At 37.7% G+C, this 17,103-nt stretch overlaps 1 long non-coding RNA gene across 1 annotated transcript in view; it reads right to left on the minus strand.

Moving 5' to 3' along the window:
- Window positions 1-675: 675 nt before the first annotated feature.
- LOC123334989 overlaps window positions 676-17,103 on the minus strand; it is a 129,269-nt gene continuing 112,841 nt past the window's right edge. The window contains exons 3-5 of the long non-coding RNA XR_006553179.2: window positions 2,532-2,601; window positions 1,667-1,731; window positions 676-1,177 (exon numbers count right to left, since the gene is read on the minus strand). This is a non-coding gene — a long non-coding RNA (uncharacterized LOC123334989). The remainder of the gene's footprint in view (window positions 1,178-1,666; window positions 1,732-2,531; window positions 2,602-17,103) is intronic.

The following is a 17,103-nucleotide window of genomic DNA, read 5'->3' on the forward strand; positions in this document are numbered from 1 at the left end:
ATAAGAGACTAAGCTGGTGAATGGCTGGGATCTGCATATTCTGGCCAAACTAACCCTCTGCGCTAGGTTGCATTCTAAGATGATTTCGCCCTGGTGTCCATTTCCTTAAATGACTGCTGTCCACAGCTTCTTAAATCCATGCAGTAGCCATCCTGGAGAAGAATGCCTGAAATGAAACAGCTGCAAGGCTTCAGATGCCCTGTCAATCTCATGCGTCATTTTCCATCAAAGCCTTCTTAGCCCGACAAGCAGTTCTGTGGTATTCTTAGTTAGGGCCTACTTAGTCGGCTCAAGCACTGTGACCTTTCTTTTTATGGCAACCTATTCAAACGACTTCACTTGCCCAGTATCTCCCATTCACACTATTGTTCTACAACCCCTTATTTCACACATCTCCTTAGGAGAGATGTTTTTTGAATTGTGTTCGACAAATTAGCATCATTTTCTTCTCTCATTTTTAAAAATGACTGATAAAAACCTATCTCACCAACAGCAGGTCCTGATGACAAGCTATTTTCAAGGCCCATCCAGAGAGAAGTTTGAATTACTATGGTTGATGCCCTGAGTAAGTTAGAATTATGTTGTGTTGCTTAGGAATACAGAGTTGGCTCTAGCCTAGGGATCTCAGAAACTCCCTGTACTTGGTTAAGTGTCTTTCTACCATTTCTGATTTAGTTTTTTTTTTTTTTTTTTTTTTTTTTTTTACTGCCTACCACAGGAAGCTAAAATTGCAGCAATTTCCAGGGTCAGATGGGGAGAGAAGTCCTGGATGAAATTTAGACAGAACCACACACTTCCCTTCCCCAAACCCCCCAAGATGTGGCCCCTGGAAAAGGCCTTTCATAAAAAGAACCTATCAGTTAAACGTCTCCTTTGTGGGCAGATCTGGCTCCGGCTAAGTCTAAGGTGTATAAAGAGAGTGGAAGTTTTTACAGCAATTGCCCAAAATTGTGTTTTAATTTCCATACACACATTTGGAATCTTGCGTTATTTTTAGTTTTTGCCATCACTGTTCAAACAAAGCAGCAGGTTAAACTCTTTCCTCTCCAATCACATGAAAACCTCACATAACAAAAGTCCAGAGCTTCTTTTTTAGACCAAGCAAATACAGACAAGCAGACCTTAAAGCTCCTCTTGTCTTTTCTCTCAGCTTCAGTCTCAACTATGAGAAGTCTTTCTGGGGGGAAAAAAAATTATAATTCTTAAAATGAGTCTTTAAGAGACCTAATAAGCAACCGTTCTGCCTACAGTTGTTCTAAAGTGCATGAAGAATAATCTATAAAATACAAGACACGAGGTACCATGTCCTTCTGAACTGTTTCATTTTTAGGACAGTTCGTGGAGATGTGTATTCTGACAGCTTGTTTTGACATAATAACCATAAAGACTACTTCAGTCCTTTAATCGCATAATCAGCAAATACGTGTTAAATGTGCACTATGTACGGAGCCTTAGGCTGAGTTAAGAAGAAAACAGTGTCTTTGTCCAGACCTGGCCTTCAATGAGCCACAGTCCAGAAGGGAGATCAAACTATAAACAAATCATTACAACACAATGTGGGAAGTGTTGATATGTGTATGTGTGTAAAGTGCCATAAGAACACTGAAGAATGAACAATTTGCCATGCAGGAAGTTAAAAAAAAAAAGCAATTAAGAAACACTTTACCAAAGAGGTGGTATTTTAAGCTGAGTTGTTTGATCAAAATCAGTCAGAGTATCTCAGGCAAAGGTCTAAAGAGAATAAAACACATATTACATTCGGACAATCAAAGCAGTTTATGTTAGATTTCAAGACGAAATTTTAAAAGTAGAAGAGAGACAAGGTTTCCTGACAACTTCTGAGGAATTTGATCATTAACTGGAAGCAGGGGGGAACCTTTGAAAAACTTATTAAGTATATTCAAATAAGAGATACATATTAGCAAGTCAGTGCAGCAACATAGATAGGAAAACAGAAGGATCCAAAGTAAGCCAGTAGGAACCGAGACAAGGGGACAAAACCAGGAACAATCGAGGAAAAATAAGCAGAAGCCTTGGACGCCTGAGTTGTTGAGCAGGCTGAGAGAGAAAAAAAAATGGAATCAGAGATAATTTCAATAACTTCAGAGGAGGCTTTTAGCTGCAAGTGGTAAGACACCCAGCTCAAAACAGTCAAATAAACAACAATCTCATACCAGTAAACTGTGCAGAGGTTGGGAGAGCCACAGTTTCATCGGGGCAGACCTGATTATCTATGACTCTCTTGCACGGTTCACTTCCACCTGGCAGGCTTTTTGCTAGGTTGGCCCTCCAACGTGGCGGGGAGAGGACTGCCAATCCTACCTAAACTTCACACTTTCTGGTTAACACACAGGAGGGAGAGTCAATATCTCTTACAACCTGAGCTTTAGTCAGACCGGCTTTAGGTCTCTGCCCACCCTGGATCAGTATTCGTGGCAGTAAGAAAGTCATTTGTTAATTACTTAGGCGAAGGTTTCCAAAAAGCAATCAGTATGTCAAGAGAGACAGAATTATCCTAAATTTAGACTTACCTGGTCCCAGCTATGGAGCTGGAAATCATATCACTTCCATTGGAAACTCATGTCTGCTACATAATTGAATCTAGAGAAGAATATATGCAATGACCATTAACATGCAATGCAAAATCACTGTTCACACACATTACTATGTTAGCAAGTGGGCAAGACTGACTTCTACAAGCAATGTCAAGGCTGAAGAAGTAACTGCTTTATTTCCTGCCTGTTTTTGCAGAATCACACTATTCAGTAATTTGTAGATTACTACCTGAAATCTGCAGACAACAGGCACTTAGATGAATAATTATACCTTTTTTAAAAATATGGTATCTTGGAACATCAACCACAGAATTCTGTAAATTTGGATCAAGTCTCTATTTCTTCCTAAATACTATCCCTGACTATTTAGGAATAAATCAATTAACAATCTCCATTTTAAAGAATGCTCTAATACATGTTCCTAATGCAGGGAATAGGAAGGTAACTTTTCTACTATTTTCTATTTTCTGTTGTTTTTATTTTTATTTTTTTTGGTAGATTTAATCAACTTGTAGGTTTCTATTGGAAATATACTTATCCAGGTTAATCTCACTGTTGGTTATTATAAGGAAACTATGAATTGGTTTGAAATTAAATGCATTGCCTTAGAAATTGAAAACATATGTTAACTTTTCAAAATATTAATTTTTTCAACCAAAGAAAGTAGCCAAAAGTCTTGCTTAACTGAATTTTAATATTTCCTTTGCTATCTGATGAAGATTACACATTTTTTATTGTGTAAAGGATGGAACATAGTTTAAAATGTGATTTATTTTACTTTGGAATTTAATAGCACCTGCTTTGTTTTCACTGAAATCCATTAACGTATCTTCTCTTAGTTAAGCCGTATACTTTCTTAAAGAGAGCTGAATATCATGAGCTTAGCTGGATGCCATTATGAAAAAAAAAGACTATTTCACCATATATTGTGTATTGCATTATATTGAATGTGAATTGATTACAAAAACCATCAAAATGTTACCAATGTTTAGTGTGATATATATATAAGTGCAGATTGATGTTTAATAGTCATCTTGACACAGTCGTCTAGTGTCTACATTGTTAAACTTATCTGCAGAGCATTTTCAATTATACAAAACTACAGGGATTTCAGTCTCTGGTGCATTTTCAGAATTCCCCCAATGATACCACTGTCTAAACAGCAACCTGTCAAGATGAAATGACAGCTGGGACAACTGCAGAAAAAGTATCTGCTCCAAGGACTTCTGCCGAGTTCCCGACCACACCTTTCTTCTCAATGCACCCTCTCCGTGGTTTCCATGGCTCTATTCTTGTGTACTTTTATGATTTTCCTCCTAGTTCCCAGTATGCTTTCACTCTCTTTAATTGCCTCTTTTTCCTCACTGCAGAACTTAAATATTGCTATTCCCCAGGCCCTTGTATAACAGTTTTTGCCCTTCATTAATACCTATCTACCAATAGCTACATTCTAAGATATGTTCCAGGCAAGATACCTGATGCAAGGGAAAAAGTGCAAAGTAAGCATCAAACCAGACTGTGCTCTAGATGAGCTTGTAATATGGTTCAGTCAAATAGATAACCAGGTTCATCCAAGTTCCTTCCTGTATTAGAACATCTACATTTATCTTCTCACCTGAGTGATATAAAGTGCTGTACCTGAAGACTGTATTTTATTACATTGTTATGACATCTTAGGAACACATACAATAAAATCTAGTCCTGAATTTCCCTATTACTCGACAGATTCAGTTATGTCTGACCCATTCCTATTGTGTGGGGATTTTTTAAGAAAATTATGCTGAACCAAGCAAAACAGCATTGTATGATATACTTTAAGTAATCTGATTAAAAGTCTAAATGCCTAACCAGTTTTACTGATGCAGAATTTGTACTGGGAAAATAATGGAGACACTTAATATAAACAACTCTGAAATGGAGCATTTTAAAAAATCCTTTTTTCCTCCTCAACCCAGACAAAAAGCCACACCACAAGTTAAAGCAAAACATCCTGATTAGATTAGCACCAACTTCACTGGTGGCCAGCAACTGACTCCCTAACAGGGTGGGGCAAGAAAAGAAAGTTACTTGTTCTTTTCTAGGGCTGACTGCCTGCAACAGCCTTTATTTGGGCAGTAGCCTGAAGCAACCCGTCCATTATTGGAACCATGACTGAGGCAGGTTTATTGTTTTCCTTTGTGGAACCCCAAAGGACATAATGTTTATTGTTCATTTCCTCTACATAGTGACTATCTATCCAACCTAAGTAATGTAGGGTCCAAACTTGGGTTTGGCAACCTCTAGCCTCCAGGCTAAATCCCATAGGGATAGTACTAGTGAATGCCAGGCCTGGCTTCAAGTTTAAAAATTCCCTTGGCCAAATCTCATAACATACATGGTTTAACCAGATGTTGGGAGTTAGTCCCAGAGACCCAATCCTTCTCCAGACTAGGGGAAAAAATAACCACAACTCTCCTACTCTTTCTGATATCCTTGAAGGTCTTGCCCTTAACATGTTGGCATTCTATCAAGAATTCTGTACTGGGCATCCTTATAAGTTATATGTTGCCCAAGGACAATGATTTTGTCTTACTTGTATCGAGTGATCTAGAAGTATATGTTGACTTGACTTGTGTCCCCACTGGACACCAGAGCACCACTCAATGTGCCGCTAGAACATGCCTTCTCCATTTCTTGAGTCTTATCATGCAATACTTTGAATAAAATGCAATGACCAACTTCATGAGAGCACTTAGTGCTATTTTTACATTATGAATAAATTAATGAAAATGTTGTCAACTACACACAATTCACATAAGTCAGATAAACCTCTCAATGACCCTTTGAGCCATAAAGTATCAATAGGAAGGGAATACCGGTCAGCTAAACTTCACTGTCTCTAAAATTCCTAAGCTTCTCTCTAAACCTTCTACCCCATTCTAACTCCCAGCTTTTAGCCAACACTGAAGTTAGGCTATTCAGGCAATGGAGAATGAGAAAGTCAGATCATGAACATGATCTGTCTTTGTGCCAATGCTGCAGAATCACCCCACTGGCCAAGCCGAGGAATGTGAGTCCCTAGTACCATCCCATGTGTCTGGCTCCAGGCCCCAAAATACCATTGGCAACAAGCATCCAGTTGGCAACTGTATCTTTCAGACTTGCTCATAAACACACACCTATATATACACCCACATATCGCATTTCCTTGCCCAATGAGGTAAGGATGCCTTTTTTGTCTTGAGTTTCTAGTAATAACCCTAAACTATGGTGGGCTAAAATGTCATCCAGCTTATGGTCATATCCACAAGTGCTTTCTTAAGAGGTTTCCTGACACCATGGCTTCCAATGTCGGTATTTTTAAATCTGCTTGCACATTAAAACTCCCATACCTCTGGTATCAAAAGCAAGTGATCACATGAAACAGAAACATACTCTGCCCATGAACAAGGAGACTGTTAGCTTGTTTCAGTGTCAAAATGTCATCTGTGCTGGTATATATATTTTTTAATTCTCTGAAAAAAAAATATGTTTCTCTTCATCTGTTAAAAATTTAAAGCGAATTGAAAACTCTTTGGGAATGCAACCCCTGTGTGATTGACAGTGACAAGCACACATACCTTGAAAGCTCCACTGTAATGTTTATACTTAATAAAAACAAATACTGTGGCATCTGAGAGTAGCCTAGTCAGCCATGCAGCTTTCTACCTGGCATCTTGTAAATTAACCTGGGTGTTTATGCTGTAGATCATTCATGATGAACATATTGCTATAGCAACATGCATTTCTTCCATTTTTTTTTCCTGCTAATTACACTAACATCACCATCAGCTACTAAATCTTTGAATTACTAATGAATGTATGTGAAAAGCAATGTCTTGATAACACTCTTTCAGTATGTCCTTCTCTACAAAGTAAGGAAAGAAAAGATGCATATAATTTATTTTCAATTTTTTGTTAAAATTTGTCAATATAAGGTTAATCCATACTCAAATTTGAACATGTTAAAGAATTTGGGAGGTGTCTATTTAGAGCAACATGTATATCAAAGCGGAAGAACATGGTATCCTACATAGATTTCTTTCCTCCCATGTCCACACCACGCTATCTTTGTACCTACATTACATTAACATTTGACCACAAGGAAGTTTTATTTAAACCCATGAACAACTCAGGCTCCTATATTTCTAAGTAGCTCAGCCAACATGCATCACAAACATCAAATCTATTTAAATTAAGCTTTTAGTTGAGCACCTAATAAAAGATTGCAGAAAATTTAGTTGATATGCAGCATAGGTAGACACTTCTATAAAATTCATATTCATCAACACTAAGGATAAAGAAGGACCAGTTGAGGTAATGCCCTGACCCATTAATTTAAAAACTGCTGCTGCTGCTGCTCCTAAGTCGCTTCAGTCGTGTCCGACTCTGTGCGACCCCACAGACTGCAGCCTACCAGGCTTCTCCATCCATGGGATTCTCCAGGCAAGAACACCGGAGTGGGTTGCCATTTCCTTTTCCAATGCATGAAAGTGGAAAGTGAAAGTGAAGTCGCTCAGTCGTGTCCGATTCAGCAACCCCATGGACTACAGCCCACCAAGCTCCTCCGTCCATGGGATTTTCCAGGCAAGAGTACTGGAGTGGGGTGCCATTGCCTTCTCCCAATTTAAAAACTATTGATGTATAACTGACTTCCAGTTTTATATTCGCTTCAGGTATACAACATAGTAATTCAGTGTTGTCTGTTTGCTCTGCACAGCTTTCAGAAGCCTAGTTCCATGACCAGGGATTGAACCTGAGCTATTGACAGTGAAAGCATGGAGTCCTAACACCGTGAATTTCCCGATGTTTTTATACATTACAAAACGATTATTAGGAAAAGTCTAGTTACCATACAAAGTTACTACAATATCATTGACTATGTTCCCTACACTGTATATTTATTTTATAACTAGAAGTTTATATACCTTTATCCCTTTCCCTTACTATACCCATTCCCCCAACCCATAGCTTGAAAAGGCTCTATTAAGTATTCAGCTCAGTTGCGTATTGAGTAGTTTGGAAAGTTCTTTATGTGGTCACACAAACAGGTATTTTCTAGTCATCTATGGATTAAATTACTAGTGCTTATTCCAAATATGTCTAAATGTAGTCAAGTTGTTTAGGCCGAAAGCCTGTCTCATCCTTAGTAAAGTTGAAAATTTCTGAGATGATTCAACAAGGGTGAAAATAGAGGTTTCACCTATTCAACACATATTTGAATGTCAGAAACAAATGAGGAACAAAGGTGGGAGAAAGACAGCTGGATTCCCCTAGCTAAATAAACTACTTCAATAAAACTTAATGATCTCTGCTGACTGTTAGCCAGATTGACCCCACACAACTTCCTCTTTTTTAGGTTTTCCCATCTATTCTAAGTTAACTAGTAGTGAAAGGCTATCAAAAAGGTAAGAAAGGAATTGAGTCACTGCGGCTTTAATATGCTACCCAATATCCTAATTCCAAAGTTGTTTGTCCAAAACTTAAGAATTTTGATGTATTATTGAGCATATTTCACTGTGCGAATCATGAATATATGAAACTACTTCTGAGTCTTTCAATGTTCATGTGTAGGAATAAGGATAAAATGTTTGTCATGCAGCAAGAAAAAAATACAATAAATTAACCATAAAAGGAATGAATCATGAAGACCAAAGCAATTACCATTTATCTGTTGAGGTCAGTATCATTATTTCTCTTGCTATTTATTCCAGCGTCACTAACTTAAACGCTGAAAAATCTGAAATGATGGGTTCATCCAACATGTGTCTCCTTCAGCAAAACTGTTCTAGCTGTGCTCACTGTATTCTGTAACACCTACATTTTCCTACCAAGAGTAGGGAGGAGAATCTAGAAAAGATTTCTATCTAGTCATCAAAACATTCAATGAGTGTTATTTTGGGAAACGTGGGTTCAGGAGAAACCATTGAAGCTAAAATGAAGGGAGCAGTGAGTCTCAGCTGTTTTCCTCTACAAGAGAATGGAGGATTCACAACCAGTTCATTGGTGATAGGGTTACTGTGCATTCACCATGAGCCCACACTGGCCTTCAGGATTTCTTCTGTCAGGACACAAAGAAGTGGTGTGAATGTGAGTGGATTTGATGGAAGTTATTTGAGGGTAAATAATACAGGATGGCAGGCCATTATTTTTATTACTTGACACTAAATTCATGATGTATATGTATGGAGGTAATTTCTCAAAGAAAAGGCTGAAGAATGAGCACTGCTCATTGAGCCATCTATCAGTCTTCACGGAAAAAAAAAAAAAAAAAAAACCCCAACTCTACAACTGGAATGCAATTTAGAAGACATAACTATAAAGCTGACTCTCAAAAATGTGGTGAAAAAAAAGATGTGTTTGTACAAATACACGGAAATGTGTAGGAGAATATGCGACAAAAACAGATACCACTGAGGTAGAATTAAGAAATAATCGGGAAGGTTTTCAATGTGTTCCTTATACACCTATTATTTAGCCTCTGAGAACAAGGATGAGTTCCTCTTTTAACAAAGGAGTCTTCTACTTCATGAGAAAGGACACTAAATGTAGAAATGAACTATTTCCTCTTTTACTTCTCATGTATCAGGAATTTTCCACTTCGTAAGTGAGACACATGCCTGAAACTTTTTATCAAAGGAAAAGTACTTACAAAGCTTACAGAGAAAGACTTAAAAAAAAATTATAAAAAGGAAACTGCTTCCTAGCTGAGATCACGAATGGCAAGTTGCAGCTGAGAGTGATTTTTAATACTTAGTTAAAAGTCCTTGGTAATAGCAGCTGTATTATACAAGAGTTAACAAATCCTTAATTAGATCAGAGTTTGCAACAAAGTCCAACTGCATTATCCCAGTAGTTCAGCTCCTTATGTATATATTATGTCTATCTGATTCAATTAGACCTGCAACATAATCAATATAGAAAAGACTAAAACAATTGTCTTCCTTTTCACACTCTCAAAGTTTATCAGAGAGTAGCTTAGAAATAAATCTTTATTCTCCATAATTTGGGTTGTATGGGCTGCCAGTACCCAAGAGGTTTCCAACATGGTTCATATAATAGTTATCACTGTGTAATTTAAGTTCATTCATACTCATTCTGCTGTTTCAGGAGGTGGGAACCTAATCCTAAATGCTCTTTTAAGAATACTAAATGAGAAAACTCATTTTCAACTTTGTGAGGCAACAGGAATTATTACAAAAATTAGAAAATTATAAAAATCTGCTGTTTTTTTCTAGAAAAGCAGAAACTAGCCTTGCCAGTTATCTTCTTTACTGAATCTAACTATGGTCTGATTGAACCAGGATTTTTTTTTTTTTTTTTTTTTTTTATTGTTCTGTGTTTTGGCCAAAAAGCCACATGCTTCAGATTTGCTTTTACCATATAAGCAAATACAATTGTTCAAATATTTAAATATGAATAAAACCTCATTAAGTTTCCGTACAGAAAACCACTGTCCCTTTCTAATAAAAGGCAAAAACCCAAGGATGCCTTATTTGGAGACTGCCTGAAAAGTGCCTTCCAAAATGTGATTTGAATTCACATCAGAGGAAGCTCCTAACACGCCAACTTTTGTCAACTAACATCTTCTTTGCACCAACCACATATTAGTGAGAGAAGCGGTGCAATCTTCTGCCAGAATACTATGCTGTGTAAGGAGCACCAGCTGAGGAATCAGAAGACTCCAACTAAACTAACAAGCCCTTCACCCACCAGAGAAGTTAAGCTGTTTCCCCATTGGTCAGAGGCAGATAGCTTTCCTTATTGATCACAAGGAATTACCAGAGGGCTCAAACAAGATAAAAATATCAGCATATTTCCTCTCCTCTTCCCTATTCAAAATTATTTACTAAAATTCATAATGGGATATTGTAATTTAACCTAATTATATATGCCTATTTCCCACTATATTATTCATTCTTTCAGTGCACAGGTATTGTGCCTTTTTTCTTTATAACCCAATTACTGTAGGGTCACGATATATGTTTGTGATACGAAATATTGCTGTTTAAAAGTAAAGCACCGTATAAATGCAAAGTTGTTATGTATGATTTTGCCTCAGTTTTGACAAAGGGAGCAAGTCTTAAGATGAAAATCCCTCTATTAGGCAGTCATGCTCTGAACTGATGGAATCTGCATTCCTCTCTGAATTCAGTACTACGACCAAGGCCATAATCTCCTAGGCCCTGGCTTCCTTATGAACAAGTTCCTAGTTTTGTCAGTTTATATTTTGTATCACTCACATTAGATGAAATGCATTCCATGATGGAAGTATGTGTTAAAAGGAATCCAAGTAAACCGAATAAAAATGATTATCAAACTACAGGCTTTCTAAATAAGGTCCCCCCGTGCACCCACAAGATCACTACATATTAAGGACAGTCTGCACAAACATGAGCCCTTCCTTTTCAAACAGACAAGAAAAAACCCACATTTCCAACAAACATTAGAAAAACAGTCTTTTTTTCTTTATGTACGAAAAGAAATCTACTTCAAAGGCAGTATAGCTGTCTATATTCTAACACTGTATATACATTAATAATGATTTCTTTGCTTCGTTTAAAGAATAATAAAAATTATTTTCTTAGCTGTGTAAAAATTCCAAAAGCTACTGACTCACATATCTTCACATATACACATATACTTATATTAAAAGTTTCTGGATCACTCAAATAGTACATAAAAAGTATCATAGCAGAAGACCAAGACAAAGTAAAAAATCAATGGATGTGGATAAAATTATCCCTTTTAGTAGTAAAGAAAATTCCCCCAGCAAAACTGAGTGTTCTTTACATAAAATTTAATAAAATAATTTTCGTACCACCAACACCTGACATAGTCAGCAGTCAACAAATATAAAATAAATATTAAAAAATCAATACAGTGACTGAGAAATATGTTTAAAGAAAATACAAGGCTTTGTTTCCAGTTTCACTGCTTAATTGTTAATATAAAGTTCTAATTTAGCATTCAAGGTTATTCATTTCCCTTTTTATCTGTTTTGTGTGATCTAATATTTGTCCTATTTTATCAAGACTTTCTTGCTGCACCATTTTGCAGGTGTGAAATTAAAGAAAGAGAATTCAAATGACTTGAATAGAATCAAACAGTAAATTCATGACAGAGTTGCCAGTGCACTAGAATTCAGTGTCAATCTTCATTACCACTTCAGACCAAGTGTTGTTCTATTCACTCCCCTAGTAATTCTCACACCACTGAAAATAGATTTATATTAAATATATACTTATATATATGTGAGACTTTAGAAGTGGTACACTAATTTTGATGGGAGGTAACACACATTTCAATATACTGCGTAGAATTATTATTGATTCTCTGGTAAAGGGTCATGTGTACTTTTTAAAGGGCTATTTTTAAAAGAAACGTTTAGATTTAATACTGAAAACTGGAATATGGATGATAATATATTATTTTATAAAAGCTATTTGTTTTGGACTTCTGAGAAAACTCCACACATGATTAATTTAGAGTCACTGGCATTCCTTGCTCCTTTACACAAAGGCTAACAGAGTGAAGAGTTACTGGAAAGCAAATCAGGTGAGGTGGGTTCCCAGGTGGAACAGTAGGTAAAGAATCCACCTGTCCATTGAGGGTACGTAATAGACATGGGTCCAATCCCTTGGCCGGGAAGATCCTCTGGAACAGGAAATGACAACCCACTCCAGTATTCTTGCCTGGAAAATTCCATGAACATTGGAGCCTGGTGGGTCCATGGGGTCGCAATTACATAAATATCCAAAAATCTACCAAGGATATCAATATTTAAATATTCTCCATCAAGGGATCTATGTTTTGAGAGAGCTACTCTATGGCACAAATTACACTAAATAAGTTAATTAAGTATGAGCTGTCTTACAGTACTAAGTTGACAAAAACAAAGACTCTAATTATTCTCCATAGCTTTAGCAAGGGTAAATAGAGATTTCCTCTGAGGTGTACTGAAACAGTGAAAAGGCTCGTCCTAAGATCTCTAAGGTTTCATACCATGAACTGTTATACTGGGGAACCCAGTTTTGCCTCCACCCCCCAGTGTCCAGATCAGATCAGTCGCTCAGTTGTGTCCAACTCTTTGCGACCCCATGAATTGCAGCACGCCAGGCCTCCCTGTCCACCACCAACTCCCGGAGTTCACTGAGACTCACGTCCATCGAGTCAGCGATGCCATCCAGCCATCTCATCCTCTGTCGTCCCCTTCCCCTCCGGCCCCCAATCCCTCCCAGCATCAGAGTCTTTTCCAATGAGTCAGCTCTTCGCATAAGGTGGCCAAAGTACTGGAGTTTCAGCTTTAGCATCATTCCTTCCAAAGAAATCCCAGGGCTGATCTCTTTCAAAATGGACTGGTTGGATCTCCTTGCAGTCCAAGGACTCTCAAGAGTCTTCTCCAACACCACAGTTCAAAAGCATCAATTCTTCGGTGCTCAGCCTTCTTCACAGTCCAACTCTCACATCCATACATGACCACAGGAAAAACCATAGTCTTGACTAGACGAACCTTTGTTGGCAAAGTAATGTCTCTGCTTTTGAATATGCTATCTAGGTTGGTCATAACTTTCCTTCCAAGGAGTAAGCGTCTTTTAATTTCATGGCTGCAGTCACCATCTGTAGTGATTTTGGAGCCCCCCAAAATAAAGTCTGACACTGTTTCCACTGTTTCCCCATCTATTTCCCATGAAGTGATGGGACCAGATGCCATGATCTTCATTTTCTGAATGTTGAGCTTTAAGACAACTTTTTCAGTCTCCACTTTCACTTTCATCAAGAGGCTTTTGAGTTCCTCTTCACTTTCTGCCATAAGGGTGGTGTCATCTGCATATCTGAGGTTATTGATAATGACATCAAGAGCCATGACTGAATTCATCTATTATTTACTTTTTGTTACTTAGTCCATCAGGAGTTCCTGAGACATCTACCTCCCTGGTACATCTCCAGTTTTTCTATTACCCTGTTTTCTCTCCCACCTTTTTCTGTTCAAAGCACTATCATCCTTTTCATGGGCCATGTAACAGCCGCCAACCAGGGCTCCCTGCCTCCATCTTCCTCTCCCTAAAACTCATTTTTATCACAGAGAATGTGGAGCTTTCTCTTTAATGTGTCAATCATATCTTGCTGCTCATGTGTTTAAAGTTCTTTTAGTGATTTCTCATGACATTTATTTTTGTGGCTGTCTTTGTGGCAAGTTATTTTCTTTTTATTGAAGTATAGCTGATTTACAATATTGTGTTAATTGCTGCACAGCAAAGTGATTCAGTCATACACACACACACACACACACATTTCCCTTCAGATTCTTTTCCATTATGATTTATCACAGGATACTGAATATAGTTTCCTGAGATATACACAACCTTGTTGTTCATCCATTCTATATATAATAGTTTGGATGTAATGTTAGAGAACTATAGGAACTTGGTCTCCATGGGTCATACTGTCTCTAAGCCAGACCCGGACACTTTTCTGGAGCAAATGAAGATTCCTTGGGACAGGAAGGAAAAGACCATAGCCATACACTCATTACATTTAAAATAAAACTCAGACTCCTTACAATGACCTACAAGGTGTGATAATGATCTGACCCCTTCCTTCTGCTTCAACTTAACTTTCAAACCACTCCTTCCCTGGATGCTGATCATCAGCCTAACTATATTTTCTTACTTTCCTCAAAGAGGTCAAACGCATTTCTTGTACTTGCTGTCACCTTCACTTAGGGTTCCCTTCTCTGATCATCCCATGACTGGCTCTTTCTTCACTGCTCATCTCACTTCAAATGACACCTATTCATAAAGGCCCTCCCTGATGCCTCAATCTGTCAGAATCCTTTCATGAATCTTCTACCCCATTACTTGATTTTATTGTTTATCAGGATTTTTATCATTATCTGAAATCACATTCATTTATTTGTTTACTTGTCAATCAGTTCAGTTCAGTTCAGTTCAGTCACTCAGTCATGTATGACTCTTTGCAACCTCATGAATTGCAGCACGCCAGGCCTCCCTGTCCATCACCAACTCCTGGAGTTCACTCAAACTCATGTCCATCGAGTCAGTGATGCCATCCAGCCATCTCATCCTCTGTCGTCCCCTTCTCCTCCTGCCCCCAATCCCTCCCAGCATCAGAGTCTTTTCCAATGAGTCAACTCTTTGCATGAGGTGGCCAAAGTACTGGAGTTTCAGCTTCAGCATCATTCCTTCCAAAGAAATCCCAGGGCTGGTCTCCTTCAGAATGGACTGGTTGGATCTCCTTCCAGTCCAAGGGACTCTCAAGAGTCTTCTCCAACACCACAGTTCAAAAGCATCAATTCTTCAGTGCTCAGCTTTCTTCACAGTCCAACTCTCGCATCTGTACACGACCACTGGAAAAACCATAGCCTTGACTAGACAGACCTTTGTTGGCAAAGTAATGTCTCTGCTTTGGAATATGCTATCTAGGTTGGTCATAACTTTTCTTCCAAGGAGTAAGCATCTTTTAATTTCATGGCTGCAGTCACCATCTGCAGTGATCTTGGAGCCCCAAAAAATAAAGTCTGACACTGTTTCCCCATATTTGCCATGAAGTGATGGGACCAGATGCCATAATCTTCGTTTTCTGAATGTTGAGCTTTAAGCCAATTTCTTCACTATCCTCTTTCACTTACATCAAGAGGCTTTTTAGTTCCTCTTCACTCTCTGCCATAAGGGTGGTGTCATCTGCATATCTGAGGTTATTGATATTTCTCCCAGCAGTCTTGATTCCAGCTTGTGCTTCTTCCATCCCAGCGTTTCTCATGATGTATTCTACATATGAGTTAAATAAGCTCCTCCACTTAAAATGTAAGCTCTATGACAACAGGGATTGGCACATAGTAGGCATTCATAAACACTCACTGAACAGAAGAATTGATGCCTAAGCTAACTCTTTTAACTGAGCCTATTTGGAAATATGTCTGATCTCTACTACTAGAAGTGTTTATTCATGATGAATGTTCACTTTTGTTCTCTTTTTCCTGCACACAGTAGATAATTCATCAATTCTTTAAGTAAATGAATTTTAAAAATGCATAAATTACTTCAGTTCCATCAGAGACTTCTATTCTAGACACAACACACTCTGGGTTATTACAGGGCATAGAATTCATTAAGTGGAGCATTGAGAAGGAAGATAAGATCAGTTCTTGCCTTCTTGGCTGGAAAAAGGCATGGAAACAATAAACTATATTACAAAATAGGCAGAAATAAATACTACACAAGTGGAGGATGAGAATTAAGATCAGAGGTGGAGACTGATTAGTAAAGATAGACTCAAGTCTAAGGCATGTTCAAGGATACAATGAAAAAGAAAACTGAAGGTTGAAAAGATTTGAGTAACATCTTAATTTTGCATAAAGTGAGAAACTCCTAAAGAAGAGGAGTAAATGATGAATTAGTCCTCTGTTGAGATCTGCTTCAAGGAGGCCTCTCCTTTCTTCAATACATTGGTTAGGAGACCCCGCAGAATCACTTCCCAATAGAGAATCTATTACATTGAACTGTAATTGCCAGTTTACAAGTTTGATTTTTTTCATTGTCTGAAAGTTCTAAAAAGGCAGAATATAAGTATCTTACTCACCATTTTATCCCCAAGTTCTGGCAAAGTACATAAATCATGCAAAGGGCTCAATAAATGGTTTTTGAAAGAAAAAAATAAAGAAGATAAGGAAGAAGAGAACACAGAGGGAAGGAAAAAAGGAAGGAAAAAGAGGAGGAAAAGCAAGCCAGCCTCCTTTCTAATCTGTACCACCCCTCCCCACCCAGCAGTGGGGTGAGCAGCATCTACTGTACTGCCCACCATTTGAAAATCTGGATACAGTTCACCAAGTGAATGCAGTTGGCAGAATAAACTATTAGCAGCACATCAAATACATCATATTCATAGTAACAAAAATAAAGCCAGTTCCAACAGTTGTATTTATAGGTTATATCTTTTGCAGGCTTTAACTGAAGAAAAATTTTAAACATTTATCCACATTTCAAAACCATGTATTAGTCATTGATTCAATATATTCTCATACATGTGTTCAATATTTAGGCACTTTACTATTTTTATCTTAATTAAGACTTGTCTTTTTAACTTGCAGCTAAATCACACGTGTTGTCACCGTCAGAATTCTAAACTCTGAACTCCATTTGTTTGGGTACATCCTTAACATAAAAGCCATTCAATAGAGAGGGCATCTGAAAATATAAATGTACATGGTGACTTATTTGAAATTATGCATATATTTAATACTTGAAACTGAAGAAGGAAATGGTCTGAGAGAAGTTTTGATTCTATCCCGTGTGTGCTACAATCTTTTTTTGCAGTAAGACAAGGTCACTCAGAGAAACTAAGGGAGTCTATACAGGAAACTGCCTGCCTTACCCTTTTTCTAACAAGGAGACTGTGCTTTTAGTTCTACCGTTTACTCTGGAAGAACATGTACTGCCCTGGTAAAATGGCTCCTTAGATAACTCAAGAATGGGCAATTGCAGTTTTAAACTCAGGTCTATGAAAGACT

Source organism: Bubalus bubalis, chromosome 9 (assembly GCF_019923935.1).
Source record: "Bubalus bubalis isolate 160015118507 breed Murrah chromosome 9, NDDB_SH_1, whole genome shotgun sequence".
Lineage (NCBI taxonomy): Eukaryota > Metazoa > Chordata > Mammalia > Artiodactyla > Bovidae > Bubalus > Bubalus bubalis.